This window comes from Triturus cristatus, chromosome 2_1, assembly GCF_964204655.1.
Source record: "Triturus cristatus chromosome 2_1, aTriCri1.1, whole genome shotgun sequence".
Classification (NCBI taxonomy): domain Eukaryota; kingdom Metazoa; phylum Chordata; class Amphibia; order Caudata; family Salamandridae; genus Triturus; species Triturus cristatus.
The window spans coordinates 1,133,615,387-1,133,630,425 of record NC_140581.1 but is presented as its reverse complement, the minus strand read 5'-3'; the positions used below and the strand labels follow the sequence as shown (position 1 = coordinate 1,133,630,425).

Below are 15,039 nucleotides of genomic sequence, written 5' to 3'. Positions count from 1 at the left end.
GACTGACTGTGTGAGCTGACTGACAACAAATGTATCTTTCGGAAAACAAATATAAAAAGTAGGGATAGAAGAGAAAACACTCTACTTTTGTTTCCTGGTTTCCTCTGCAAGTTAAAGAATAAGTTGTAACGCCTGCCTTCTTGAATTACTTCCCAAGACCACTTTTTAATATTTCTTGGCTCAACTTTGCTCAATTAGCAGTATTGAAACATAGCAGGATGGCTTGACTGTGATATGAAATAATGTTTCAGCCTGAAGGAACAGAATCAACATCAAGAAAAGAGAGTATCTGAAAAAAAACACAGCGAGGCCACCACTGGGTATGCCGCTGCTGTCCTGTCGAAGTATTTTATCACCAGAGGGTATGACTATTTGAGGGCTTGAAGAGTCACATAACTATGCTCCCTAAGTTTACAAAAAAAGCAAAGTTTAAAAGTTTCTATGAATAAGGCTAGTTTGGTTTTGTGGCAAGGCAGTAAGCAAGTGAAAAGCAAAAAATATTAGCCAGTTGGCTTTGAAGGTTAATGTGGGAGGCGGACAGAAAGGTGCCATTTTGCTGACAGCGGACATGGTAATGTTGGTAGCAAAAGTAGATGACGAATGGACTTGGCATTACTTACTGTACAATTGTAGTTTAGTGATAGAAGTTCCTCACAAGAGTATTGGATCCTAGTAAGCTGACAGGCAGGGGTTCTGGTGCTGAGCATGACCAGTGCACAGACAAGCGCAGGCATGCTTGCTTTAGGTGAACCATCAGCATGGCCACACACACAGTAGCCTCAAATAGGCCATCATCAGCTACAAGGAACAAGTTACTAACCTTCGGTAACGATATATCTGTAAGAAACATTAATAGTGATAGATTCCTTACCTTAGAATTACCCCCAGGCGTCAGACTGGATCCTGAAAGTTTTCGTCAGCAGTACCCCTGCGCGTCGGAAGGTGGCGTCGTGCGCCGCTGCTACTTAGACGCCGCCCTACCACGCTGACGTCAGTTCTGTACACGACTTTCCGCGCCAGGAATGCAGAGCCATGCAGGATACTGACCACTGGTGTCCTGAAACTAGGGCCCTGAAAGGAATGACCTTAACCCTAGAAATCAGTTCGCAGAACAGAGAGGATGGGTGGGGCAGTAAGGAATATATCACTACTAATGTTTCTTACAGATATATCATTACCGAAGGTAAGTAACTTGTTCATCTGAAAGAAACAGGTAGTGATAGATTCCTTACCTTAGAATAGATACCCCAGCAATACCAACCCCGGTGGTGGGTCTGCGAACCAAGATCACACCAGGAAGTCCCAGAGAACAGAACGGCCAAGGAAGCCATCTCTCCGTACTTGGCTGTCGAGGCAATAGTGCTTAGTAAAAGTGTGCAGCGAGGCCCACGTAGCTGCCTGACAGATGTCTTGCAGGGGGACACCACGTCCCAATGGTTTAGTAGCTGCTGTTGCCCTGGTGGAATGGGCGCACAGCCCCACCGGAGGCTCCTTCTTAGCCAGAGAATAACAGGCTTTTATACACAAGACGACCCATCGGGAGATAGTCCGCTTATGTACGGCCCGACCTTTCTTGGCGCCAACGTAGCCAACAAAGAGTTGGTCATTCAGCCGGAACTGTTGTGTGAGGTGCAAGTAAAACGAGAGTGCACGTTTTGGGTCCAGACAGTGGAGCCTCTCTTTCTCTCTGGAAGGATGCGGAGGCGGAAAGAAGGTGGGCAAAGTGATGGTTTCCCCGATGTGAAAGGCTGTAACAACTTTTGGCAAAAAGGATGGACGGGTCCTGAGCACCACCTTGTCCGGATGGACAGATAGAAAAGGAGGTTTACAAGAAAGAGCCTGGAGCTCGCTCACTCTCCTAGCGGAGGTGATGGCCACCAGGAAAGCAGTCTTCAAGGTTAATAGACGTAGAGGACAGTTGTGAAGAAGCTCAAAAGGAGCGCACATCAAATATGTAAGAACCGAATTCAAGTCCCACTGTGGCATCACAAAAGGAATAGGAGGGAAAAGGTGTGTAATGCATTTGCGAAATCTATTTACAACAGGGGACTTGAAAATAGAGGGCTGATCAGGGAGCCCGAGGAAGTTCGAAATAGCAGAAAGGTAGCCCTTTATAGCGCCCAGAGCAGAGCCCTGCTGGGCCAGAGAAAGTAGAAACGAAAGGACTTCTGAAAGAGGGGCAGAAAGGGGATCCACAGCCTTTGCTGTGCACCATACTTCAAATTTGTTCCACCTGCAGGCGTATACCTACTAAGTGGAGGGACTCCTGGCTGCCAGAATGACATCACAAACTTGAGGAGGCAAGACGAAAGGAATCAACTGCCACCGCTCAATCTCCAGGCAAGGAGGTGGAGACTGGACAGGTTCGGGTGGAGGTCCGTCCCCTGCTGCTGTGACAGAAGATCCTCCCGAAGAGGCAGTCGGATCGGGGGATCGATGGTCATACTGAGTAGGTCGGGATACCATACTCTTCGAGCCCAGTCCGGAGTCACAGGAATGACTTGGGCCCGGTCGTGCCTCATTTTCTTCAGCACTCTGGGCAGAAGTGGTATAGGCGGAAAGGCGGAAAACAGACCGCAAATCCACTCGCGACGGAAAGCGTCGCCGAGCGAGCGTCGCCTTGGAAATTCCAGCATGCAGAACTACTGACATTGCGCGCTCTCTTCGGTGGCGAATAGATCTAACCAAGGCTCTCCCTACTTTTGAAAGAGACCTTGCGCCACCTCCGAGTGAAGACACCATTCGTGATCCATTATGCACCTGAGACTGAGTTCGTCCGCCCTGGCGTTCAGCAAACCCGCCAAGTGTTGAACCACCAGAGAAATGCCCTGGTGTTCCAGTCATGTCCAGAGGCGCAGAACCTCCTGACATAGGGTCCACGACCCCAACCCGCCTTGCTTGTTGCAGTACCACATGGCGGTGGTGTTGTCTGTGAACACCTGCACTACTCTCCCCTTGACAGAGGGAAGGAATGCCTTCAGTGCAAGTCTGAGCGCCTGGAGCTCCAGAAGGTTGATATGGAGCCTGGACTCCGCCGGACACCAGAGGCCTCTGATCTCCGCCTCTCCAATGAGGCCGCCTCATCCTAAGAGGGACGCATCCGTCACCACTGTGTGCTCTGGTTGGGGAAGGAAGAGGGATCTGCCATTGACCCAATGCCGGTTCGTGAGCCACCACTGCAATTGTTGTGCAGTGCCCTCCGAGATCTGGACGTAATCGGACAGGTTCCCCTGATGCTGCACCCACTGGAACTTCAGGTCCCACTGCAGAGCACGCATATGCCATCTGGCATGATCGATCAGCAGGATGCAGGAGGCCATGAGGCCCAGCAGCATCAGGGTTATCCTGAACGAAACCCGGGATAATTGCTGAAAGATCGGAATCATAGCCCGAATATCCTAGACTCGCTGTTCTTGAGGATAGACCCGAAACTGCGTTGTGTCCAGAACCACTCCTATGAAGAGGAGCTTCTGAGAAGGAATCAGGTGCGACTTAGGCATGTTGATGGAGAACCCTGGCAAATGCAGGAGGTCGGCCGTAGTCTGGAGATGGGAGACGACTGCCTGGGGCGAGCCCGCCTTCAACAGCCAGTTGTCGAGATAGGGGAAGACAAACTCCTGATCTGCGCAGATGAGCTGCGACCACCGCCATCACTTTCGTGAACACCCGAGGGGCGCTGGTAAGGCCAAAAGGGAGCACGGTGAACTGAAAGTGCTCGTGGCCTACCGTGAACCGCAGGTAACTTAGTTGGGCCGGCAGGACGGGGATATGAAAATAAGCGTCTGCAAGTCCAACGCTACCATCCAGTCTTGCGGATCTAAGGCAGACGAAAGCTGAGCAATCGTCAACATCTTGAACTTCTCCTTCCGGAGGAAGCGATTGACGTTCCGTAGGTCCAAGATAGGACGCAGGCGCTTGTCCTTCTTGGGAACCAGAAAGTAGTGGGAATAACAACCACGACCTACTCCTGGCATTGGCCCGCGCTCGATGGCCCCCTTGGCCAATAGGGCCACAACTTCCTGTTGAAGAAGTTCCAAGTAATCCCCCAACATGCAGTGGTACTCGGTTGGCATGGCTGAAGGGGTAGTCTCGAAGGGGAGGGAGTAGCCCGTTTGGGCTATTTGTAAATCCCACCTGTCCGAAGTAATGGTGTACCAGGGGGGGAGGTGATGGCGAATCCTGCCGCCCACTGGCATTCGGTGGGCCTGAAAGACCGGACTAGGAAGGTTTGGAGGCAGTGGTGGCTGGGGTGGAGGTGGACTGACCCGCTCGCTATCCCCCTGATCCGCCTTGGCGGAACCCGTGGCCGTGCTGAGACTGCTGTTGCACAGGCTTGTGGCTCTGAAGCGAATGTGTCTGGGCACCCCTTCCGCGGCTGCGAAAGAAGGGAAAAGGAGAAGGTTGTGGAGGGCGCGTGGCCGAAAGGCACAAGGACTTGGCCGTAGCCCGTGAGTCCTTAAAGCGCTCCAACGCACTATCTGCCTTATTGCCAAAAAGGCGACTGCCATCAAAGGGCATGTCCATCAGAGTGTTCTGGACATCCCCTGAAAAGCCAGTAGTCCTCAGCCAGGCGTGACGACAGAGCGCCACTGTCGTTGAAATCGCTCTGCCCAGCGAGTCGGCGGTGTCAAGGCCACAACGGATTGTGCACTTGGCTGCATCTCTCCCCTCAGCAATAGCTTGAGAGAGCACTGTCCGGGCCTCCTCCAGACATTGAGGCAGCACTTGCACCACCGTATCCCACACAGAGTGGGAATAACGGCCCAAAAGGCATGCGGTGTTCACAGACCGCAACCCTGAACTGGCGGAAGAAAAAATCTTCTTCCCGAACTGTTCCAGTTTCTTGGATTCCCTGTCCTGGGGTGCGGAAGGGAATGCGTTTGGGGACGCAGAGGCTTGGACAAGCAAGCTCTCAGGGGTAGGGTGTTGGGAGAGGAAAATTGGGTCGCCCAGGGTCGGGCGATGGCAGCGGGCCACGTTCCTATCCATAGGGGCCCCTGTGTTCGGCCTGGACCAGGTGCCCAAAAGAACGTCGGAAAGTGCGTCATTAAAGGGCAGCAGGAGTGGCTCCGCAGAGGTAGCTGCTGGCTGAAGCACTTCTGTCAGGAGGTTAGTCCTGACGGCCACTGTAGGGAGCTCGAGGTGGAGGGCCTCGGCCGCCCTACGTAACACCACTGCATAACTCACACCCTTCTCCGTAGCCACAGTAGGAGGAGACAGCATGCCAAGGTCTGGAGAGGTGTCCAGACCACTGGTGTCCCCCAACTCCTCTGCTCAGTGTGGGTCTAACTCACACTGCCCTGCGACAGGGTCCTCAGACCCCTCCCAGTCCTCCCCCTCCTCCGAAGGCTGATGTACAGGCTGAAAATAAGGAGGCTGGACAAAGGGGTAGAAATACCCCATCGGCGTCGGAATCGGCGTCAAGCGACGCCGTTCCGGCGCTGTGTCCACGTCGGGGCTGAAGAACGAGTTACTTACCTTCGGTAACGATGTTTCTGGTAGAGACGATTCTAGCCGCAGATTCCTTCACGTAGAATTATCCCCAGGCGTGAGACTGGATCCGGAAACTTTTTGCCACAGCATCCCTGCGCGCCAGGGGCGGGGCGACACCATGCGACTCCGCCCAGGCGTCGTCCGCGTATGTGACGTCAGCGAGGTCACATAAGACATGCCCCAGCGCGCCCACATCAGTTTTCTTCGGAGAACTTTTCCGCACCACAACGCGGAATTACCAGATAAAAAAACTGTGGAAGCATGGGAACAGTGTGCAAAGAGCAGAAAAATTGGAAAGAAACGGTGACTAACAACACCACCAGAGTAGTGCCAACACCGCAGAACCCAAGGGCAGGGAAAGAAGAAAGAAGAAGAAGAACAAGCAGAAACCTGCGCAGTCACCCTGCCAGCACATAGACAACCTCCCATCTCTGTGCCCCGGAGGCAAGAACAGGCGCAAAAGTCATGACACACATAGGAAGCCCTCCCCCCCCCATCCTGAGCAAGGAATGGGACCAGTCCTAAGACCGACAGGGACAACAAACCTCCAAGCCACCTCAATCTAGAGGGCAACCACCTACAAGGGACAAGGGCAAGACAAGGCCAGATGACCCTTAAGCAGAGGATAGCAATGGGAGGAAGGGAGGGGAGGGAGGACAGGGATAGAAAGCAATCCCTCAAAAACCGGAACCCCATCCTCCAAGGACCAAAGGAGGAATGAACCCCCCCCCCCCCCCCAGACGGAGTCACCCGCAAGAACAAGGAAGACCCTCACAGGAGACACAGCCCCCCACCGGGAGGCGAGTACCGAAGAACAACGCAAGGGTCCTCGCAGAATAGGGGAGGAAGGGCGGGCCGTGAAGGAATCTGCAGCTAGAATTGTCTCTACCAGATACATCTTTACCGAAGGTAAGTAACTCGTACATGTGATAGAGACTACTAGCCACAGATTGCTTCACATAGAATAGATACACTAGCCATACCCCCTGGGAAGGAGGGTCTGCAAAAGGATCCCACCAGCCAATGCAGAATAGAGGGCCCCATAGGAGACCAGAGCTGTGGACCAGGTAGAACCTTGCCCCTGCCAGGCCAAAGGAACCCCCACAAGCAGAACCCCAACGACCACAAGGGGATGTAAGAGGGAAAGAAGGCTGAAGAGGCTCGTACACTCACAGCAGAGGAACCAAGGGCAAGCACTGAGAGGCCGAAGCACCCCACTCCCCAAAAGGCAACATAGCTTCCGTCCAATGCCAAGACAGGAAAAGCGGAAGATAAAGAAGAAGCCGCCTAGAGGACCCATGGAAACTAGGGAAAGGAGGCAAACCCACTCCAGATGGAGAGCAGACTGCCAGCCAGAACAGCGCCGGCAGTCAAAGTCCAAAGCAAGAAGAACAGCCCGAGGCCCCAGGAAGGCCGAGTAGGCGACGCCCGGCAAGGGAGACACAGGATCATCCCAGACCTCAGGACAGGAGCAGGGAGAGGAGGAGATGCCTGGGCCACCACTACGAGTGGCCGCGCACATGACCTCAGGAAGCAAAAGCAACCTACCTAAACGCCATGGAGAACAGGCACCCGAAGTCGACCAGAACCCTCTAGCAGAGCACAAGCCATAGGACAGCTACCACTACCCCACATAGGGTAAGTTAAGTCCCAAGACAAGGGAACCCTCTTTGGAAGAACTTCCGCAGCAGAAGAAAAAACAAAATAGCCACAGAGAAAAAAACACCCCTGCTGAAGGCTTGACAAGCAGCCCAAGCAAAGCAGAAGGCCCAATCTCAGGGCCAAGTCTGCCCAACAACTCCTGCAGAACCACACAGAATCAACACAAGGGCCGTCCAGCAGCCAACAATGCCAAAGTCCCAAGGAAAGACGTAAACGGTAAGAAAACACACTGCACAGTCAGAACAGCCGGCCTAAGAAGGCCCAGAATCAACCCATCTCAGAAGTCACTGAGGACAGGACGGAGGAGGAGGAGGATGGGACGGAGGAGGAGGATTAGGCGGAGGAGGAGGATTAGGCGGAGGAGGAGGACGGAGCCCTGCCAAGAGCCTTTGGATGGCGGTGTCGGCCGGGGCATGGAACAACAGGCTGCCATCAAACGAAAGGTCGATGAGACACTCCCGAATATTCTCAGGGAATCCTCTGTCCTGAAACCAAGTATGGCGACAGAGAGCGACAGAGGAAGCCATGGCCTGGCCCAGCACCTCCTAGATGTCCAGAGCGGAGCAGAGAATAAACGCCGCAAGCTCCCGGCCATCCAACGCATGATGCCGCAAGTCCACCAGGTCAGACTCCAGGGACGCTGCAGATCCCAGAGACTCCGCCAAGTCCCACAAACAGGAGGAGGCCCTAGCCAGCACACACAAGGTGTTAAGGGCCCGCCGGGAGGTGCCGGTGCAGAAGATGCTGAGGCACCGGGTCCCCTGAGACAGGATGCTTCCAAGCACCCGTTAGGGAAGAAAGGAGCGAACCATCAAAGGGAAGTAAGATTCCCTCCCACCAGAGCCCTGGTGGAGGACCTTCAATAGATGGTCCGCCGGAAAGTGAGCCACCGGATCACCCATGCGCAGGATGCCCACAGCCGTGGACACCGCGTGAGCGAAGGCTGCACCTGCCTCCGTAGCGCCCCGCGGTGGAGAAATCAGCTCCTCCGTTGGCGACGACTGCAAACTAAGGCGGCCGTCCCTGAGGCCAAGCGGGGCGGGCAAGGGCCAGACCTGGAAGTCAGAAGGAGCCGAAGAATGAGGGGCCTGCCGCTCTTCCGACGAACACCTCTGCCCCAGGAAGGGCGGGGAGCCGCCCTTCGATGCCGGTGAAAAAGACACGACACGGTGCCCAGTCTCCGGGGAGGACGACACCAATATGCATGCCTCCGGAGAAGACGAATCCGCGGTACGACCCCTGCATGGAGCCATAGAATCCGCTGCCAGAGGTAGGACATCGGCACCAGCCGGCGTCACTGGACAAGGGTCCTCCAAGGCACCGGGGACCGGAGTGGAGAGAGGAGTAGGGCTGGGATCGACACAGGCCTGGGGAGTGGCACGAAGCCCTCCGACAGCCGCGGCCCAGAATGAGGTGAAGATCGCTCGGCAACCCATGCGGCGGTGCCAGGGACGATTCAACCTCCGACTCGCCCTCCGACGAGGCAGCCACCTGTGTGGAGGGACGAGGAGGGCCCGGAGAGGGATGAGGGGTCTCCCCTCGGCCTCGACCCGGAGCGGGACGAGGAGGGTCCACCGACCTCCATGGCTCCGCACGGTGCAGCTGCTGCCGGCGCCATAGCGGCGTCACCTCGGCCTTAGACAGGACCGCCCTGTCAAAGGACCGAGAGGGGCTCGGGGATGCGACCCGAGCCCCGGCGACCTCCCGCGACACCACAGGGACCCCCGCGGGAGTTTGCGGCGAGGCAGAGACGCCATGGCCTGAAGAAGGGGCCCCAGAGGAGCCACACCCCAACATTACCACATCCTCCAAGCCTGGATCTGAACCAGTCGGCACCGGGGCCGGAGCCACCGGCTGCGCCGCAGAGGGCCCTGCGCAGAGTGAGAGATCCGCGGACGCCCCAGGAGGGGAAGAAGGAGGAGACGCCAGCGAGGCCTGCAGCGCTGCCGCGTATGTCTCCATTTGGACTCTTGACGCCCCAACACCGGGAAACGGTGGATAGGACAACACGCAGGGCTGCATCACCCGCGGAGAGTCCACACCCCCGGGAGGCTGGAAACTAGCCCCCGGGGACAAACTGCGACACTTACCCACCGGGGAGCGACGCTCACATGACATCAGAGAAAGGCGAGGATGACGACCACGGCCGAGTCTGAAGCTGTCCGTCGAAGCAGACCGAGGGGGGACGTCGACCTGGAGAGACGAGCCGAGAGAAGTCTCATCCGGCGCTCCCGCCGCGACTTCGGCTTCAACTGTTGACACTGCGTACAGTCTGTGGTGCCGTGATCCTCCCCCCAAACACCACATACAAAAGAGGTGATGGTCCGTTGATGACATAAGATGCCCACAAGACGTGCAAGACTTAAAGCCCGAAGGCATTCGCACACTGTTCCACTTAAAAATGGAAGAAAAAAGGGGCCTAACAGGCCCGTAGCAAGGATCGGATCCGCGTTGCACGCTGAGAAAAAAAACTGACATGGGAGCGCCGGGGCGGGTCTTATGTGACCTCGCTGACATCACGTACGCGGACGACGCCTGGGCGGAGTCGCGTGATGTCGCCCCGGCGCGCAGGGATGCTGTGGCAAAAAGTTTCCGGATCCATTCTCACACCTGGGGATAATTCTATGTGAAGGAATCTGCGGCTAGTAGTCTCTATCAGATATTTATTTTAAGGATTAAACAACATTGGCCTGAAAGATGGGCATCACTTTGCTTCAGCATTACCAAATCCGGAGACAAGAGGAATTCAGAGACACGGACTAGATTCAGACTTGTAGAGCAGGAATAGGAATCTTAACGCATACCTTCTAGTGTAAGCCTGAAAATGGCTGGCATAATATGTAGGTTACAACACACATATTTAAGACACTAGGGTCTCCATAGGGTGAAGTCTTTCTTTTATTCAAACTGCTGCATTATCCACAAGTAGTACACGTCTGCTAAGGTGGCCGAAAAATCGGTCTCTGGGCCAGGAAGAAATATCCCTCAAAGGACATACAAATAATAAAATTTGGCCAACTTTAGCTTCTGTTATTTCAAACTCCTTGGCAACGTTCAACTGCTTGTGTAGAAAATGCAGTTTATAAACCAGGAATACACAATTCTTGATACATAAGGAGGTCGAGGAGCAACTACGTCAATAGCTTCATCTTTCCTTACAAGGGAGCAGTGACCTACTTTTTCCACAGAGAAAGGGAGGCATCTAAGTCATTCATAAGCAGTTTCATTGTGGGAACAGATCTGTCTTGAGTAAGCATATAACTGCCTGATCGCCCCAACTGTCGTCCTCTGCCTGAACACTGTGCCTCACTCCTTCACGAGGTGCTTATCTAATTCAAACACGTTTCTGACAAATAAAAGTGCACATGCCATGCAAATAGCTACTTTTCTCTTTCTGCCAACCCGGTAAATTTTTTTTAAATCACAACAGCATATCTAGTTTGCGCAAGCATCAAAAAGTTCATAATAATGTTCATTATGCAAAAGAATGGAAATTACTCCTCTGCAGGCCTGTTTATTTACAGAAATGCTTGATGCCCCTCAACAATATGTCATACCGAAAGAAATAGTAAGCATGACAGAGGGCGGCTAAACCAAGGGTGGAGAGCGAACAAAAGGCATAGAGAAAAGGTGAGATAGTTGGGTAAAAGAAAGAAGAAAGGAAGAGGAAAGGGAAAGCAAAAAATTAATTATAGCTATTAATGTTAAATCTCATGTGCATCTCCGATTTGAGGGTGAGCTTTATTAAAGAGCATCAGAATAGACAGGAGAGGTGGAGCCACTAACATGTAAGGAAAGCCGTAGATCACTTTAATTATGTATAACTAAAAGCATAATAAAATTAATAGTACAGCCAACATGATGTCAATTCTTAGTCAGATCAAGAGGAACATATTTCTACATTAAAATCTCCCCAAACAAAAGATTGAGAAAAAAGAAAAACTTAAAAAAATACATCCTTACACAAAAACCAGGTAACCCTTCTTGCCAATCGCAGGCACTGTTCAACTCACAGATAATTCCAAAGTTGAACTCCTCCTCTTCACTGCAGACCTTCAAGTTTTCGGGAGAAGCCCAACCTAAAACTCCAAAACCAGCCCCAAAGTGGTTTCCTTTAACAAGTCTATTTTTTTTTTTTTTACAGTTGAGCTCATCTGCTGCCACAGATTTACACTGAACATGTAAAACAATGGAAATAAACAAGAGCAGAACACCAGTAGTAACCTTTGACCCATTCACTTATCTCAAAATCTTTGCCAAAGGGTTACACCACCTGAATCAAGCCCCCAGGATTACCACTAGGTTGGGAGTCCTGTTAGTAACCATCCCATGTATGACATCCTGCCTCGAATCAGAAGTATTTGTTTCAGGCCCACCACGCAGCAACACAAAACCCTCAAAGTACTAAGATGACCAAACATAGTTCATTTAAAAGTTAACTTGATCGCAACAGCTACTATGTCATCTAAATTTGTGCCCGAAATGTGTAATGCACACGCCGAACTAAAAGCTAACTTAACATCCAGATGCGAGAGCACAAATGTCTGATAAACAATTTGGAGCTCAAACATTATCTATTGGAACATTGTGCTGCGAAGCAGGAATAAAGAAGCATTGGCATAGCCAATAGGTCTCACCTTTGGGACCTTATAAGTGTTTAGTTATGCAGCATAATATTATGGGTGATGTGCCATCAGGGATTGAAAAGCTATGCGATTACTGCACACTGGGTCATGCAGTCTGATGCAGGAATACATGCTTGCCTCAGGAAATATCTATAGACACATTCCAAGGCTTTTTAATGCGCAGACAGAAAGACAAATGCCTCCATGCATGTGAACAGCACTATAAAATTCTGTGTGTGACTGCAAAGTATCATGAAATCATGTACCTTCCCTCTTCTGCGTCACGTTGGATTGTTGAAGCAACAGAAAGGCAGTAAAAGTGCTGCCCATGCTACAACATGATGCACACAGAAGAGTTATTATATTGTTAGCTTATCATGGGCCAAGAAGCAGCTTTATGGCATGTGCCGTTCATGGTTAAATTGGTAACACAAACAAAATCCAGCTTTGAAGATGGCGCTCGGTGTCTGACCCGAGAATTGCAACAATGTGTGTAATATATTGTTGAGTGAACGAAGCTAAAAACAATGCTCCCACTTGCAGAAAATATGCATGTAATGTAACCACAGTAGGCAGAAGGCAAAGTAAATTCTAAAAGCAGTAAAAAAACGCAAGAGACAAATTGCGAGCCAAATAGAGTAAATAAGGAGAGGAATAAAATAATAATAAAATAGCGAGAGAAAGTGAAAGCAAAACACAAAGTGAATGCTAAAAGGGAAAACGAGAGAGAGTGCACAATGGAAAAAGTGATGCGAAAAATGTAACAGCTAATGTTGCCTTGTCCTGTGGGAGAATAACATTTTTTTAAAAAGCAAGAAACAGAGTGCAAGCAAAATAGAGTTAATAAGGCGGCGAATAAAAATATAAGACAAATAGCGATAAAAGGTAAAAGCAAAACGCAGAGTGAACGATAAAAAAAAGAAAGCAAGAGAGAGCACGAGGGGAAAAGTGATGAGAAAACTGTCACAACTGCTTGTTTCAGGAGACAGCCGTGCATGAGGGAATAACTAATGCTGCTGTCTTAAAATGCATCCATTTAACAAATAATGTGTGACAATAGATAGGCATGGAAAAGCTTGATAAATAGTTTAGTAATTTGAGCAAAAGACACAAACTTTAAGTTATATGTTATGACTACACAGCACTCTAATGAGACCGCTCGAGAGGCTCCTTGTCTGCTGTGTAGATTTTTACAACCTGCAGGCCAAAGAGGAGGAGTGTGGAGGAGTGAATACAAGAGAAAGAATGGAAGAAGGAATGGCAGATGGAGCTCAAGTGGGAGTGTGAGTGAGAGAGAAGAGAGAGCGAGAGGAGAGACAATGAAGGGGAGAGAGAGAGGAGAGACAATGAAGGAGAGAGAGAATTAGAGAGGGGGAGAGAGAGAGAGAAAGAGTGGGGGAGAGAGAGAGAGAGGGAAGAAGTGATGTGAAAAAAGTAACAGCCAATATTGCCTTATCCTGAGTGAGATAAAAAAAAAATGTGAGCCAAATAGAGTGAGAAAGCAAAGGAGAGTGGGGGGGAGAGAGAGAGAAGAAGTGATGCAAAAAAACTAACAGCCAATGTTGCCTTGTCATTCCTGTGTGAGATTTAAAAAAAAAAAAAAAATGCGAGACAGAGTGCGAGCAAAATAGAGTTAATAAGGCGATGAAAAGAAATATAAGACAAATAGCGAGAAAAGGTAAAAGCGAAACACAGAGTGAATGAAAGCAAAAAAAGAAAGCAAGATAGAGCAGGAGGGAGGAAATGATAAGAAAACTGTCACAGTAAAAGCAAAACACAGAGTGAATGATAGCCATGCACGAGTGAATCACTAAAAGCAAAACAAAGAGCAAAAGATAGCCGTGCACGATTGAATAACTAATGCTGCTATTTTAAAAAACGAGTGCTTGTCACAGTAAAAGCAAAAAACACTGCTGGCAAGGCAATCGTGTGTTAGCTGGCCCGGGAATGGTGCGTGCGTGCATGCGCACGCAGTCTGCTCTTTTTGGAAGCACATACTCGTGCTTGTAGCGCGCCCCTGCTCGCTCCCGCAAGGTGGATGCCGCCACAAGCACGAGTATGTGCTTCCAAAAAGAGCAGAGCGACGGCTAAAGGTCCTCCTATGCAGAAAATGCGCGCTGCGTAGGCGAGACCAAAAAAAGGAGCTAAACCTTCCATGCACCTGCACAAATAAGACAATAAACAAAGAAGTGAAAGCTCTTTAACAGATGGGAATCCGGGTATTGATACAGTATTAACAACAATATCCCACGGGGCGTGGCTTGCAGCCGAGCATAATGACCGCAACCTAGAGGAGCTCCGCGACACCCGAGAAATTCCCCAGCAATCCACCACATAATCTGTATAGAAAACTGACCCCAAGGACTGAAATCTAGCACCGGAACGTGTGGGGCACCCTCCGACCTCACCTGGAGGCTGAAACATCTACCCTGCGCGATTCCCGGTGAGCGACCGTGCAGAGGCCTACTCACGCGAATGAAGCAGCGGCCTCGATTAACGCCGCAACCCAGCAGGAGAGCACCCGGGTCGCGGCGGCGGCATCGGAAACGGCAGGTGCTATAATTATTTTGACACTACCGGCAAGAAAGCGACCAGTCCGCCCCAGACAGCCTTGCCATCAGTGAACCGGGAGGACGGTGTGGGGCAAGAGACACAATCAGAGCGGCGGCCTCAGTGCAACCGCGCCTGAGTGCCCGAGCACTAGCTGACTGCCACCCTTTATGAACAGAGGTACCTGGGGCGCGGAAGGGGGGGTGCCATTCCTGCCCACGGAGTTCTGCCTGGCGGCAGAGCAATCCGCGCAACGCGCAGACCCGGGAATAAAGCCCTTGATATGCGCGTGGGTGCAGAGAGGCCCTGAGATCGCAGGCGGCCCGTCAGTCCAGCTGGGTGCCGCTGACTGTGGCTTCTACAGCAGGCGATACCAGTAACACTGCTGGCCGGGCCCTCGCCGCGGCGCCCACGCCTGGCCCTCGTAGATTTGAGGAGACACTGACCACTACGGGACACAATGACCACTTCCCCGGATCGAGCCAGGGACCTACGTTGGTGCCCCTCCCCCCACTACCACCGCATTTATCGCGTGGCGGAAAAACCAAAAGGCCGAGTGTGACGCACAATCACACGGCAGGCAGCGACGAGTACTGCCCCGCACTCCGACCAGGCGCGTAGTTGCCCCATCAACCAGTACTAATGGGGGCAGAGGCCAGCGTACAACACAGCAGCTCAAACTAGACAAGTATGCATACTCTAAAGACTT

General features: G+C 51.7%; 1 protein-coding gene across 10 annotated transcripts in view; it reads right to left on the bottom strand.

Annotated features, from left to right (window-relative positions):
• Positions 1–15,039, bottom strand: part of WDFY3 (WD repeat and FYVE domain containing 3) — a 1,391,721-nt gene that overhangs the window by 754,080 nt on the left and 622,602 nt on the right. The window lies entirely within an intron of this gene.